Below are 611 nucleotides of genomic sequence, written 5' to 3' on the forward strand. Positions count from 1 at the left end.
ACTGGAAAATACCAATTAAGGAAGTAATTCTGCTTCCCACCCACCTTGGCTGAGCCGGAGCTTATCTCTCCCGAGAGGAGCCTGCTGGGGACAGCGGGAGGAGCTGGGCAGCTTCCCCTGGGGACAATCGGCCCGGCCTGGTCCCCAGGCCTGGCGGCCGCGAGAGGGGATAGAGGTGACCCTGGCTGGCTGGCACCGGGACTGGGGGCCGCGGGAGGGAGCAGAGCTGACCCTGGCTGGCTGGCACCGGGACTGGGGGCCGTGGGGGCAGCAGGAGGACGGTCACCCTGGCAGCAAACGCCAGCGACCGGTTCCCGGGCACCGGCCGGGCCCCCACCCGGTCGAGGGCCGCGTCCGGGCGGGAGGAGTCTCCACTCACAAACGTCTGCTCATTTTTAATGCACACAGGGCCGTCTTTCTGTTTCTGTTCCGTTTCAGGTGTTCTTCACACTTGTCCATTTTACTTATTTCTCTTGAAAATGTAAAACTCTAAAAGGGCTCCAGAAGTCAAACCTCGCCCTTCTCGCCTCCCGATCTCGTTAGTTCTGGTTTCTCCTTCTGTGCGGGGCTTCTGTTTGCGGAGCCGACTCAGGTCCCCGCACGTGCTGTTC

This window comes from Propithecus coquereli, unplaced genomic scaffold (assembly GCF_000956105.1).
Source record: "Propithecus coquereli isolate 6110/MARCELLA unplaced genomic scaffold, Pcoq_1.0 Scaffold377, whole genome shotgun sequence".
NCBI classification, from domain to species: Eukaryota; Metazoa; Chordata; class Mammalia; order Primates; family Indriidae; genus Propithecus; species Propithecus coquereli.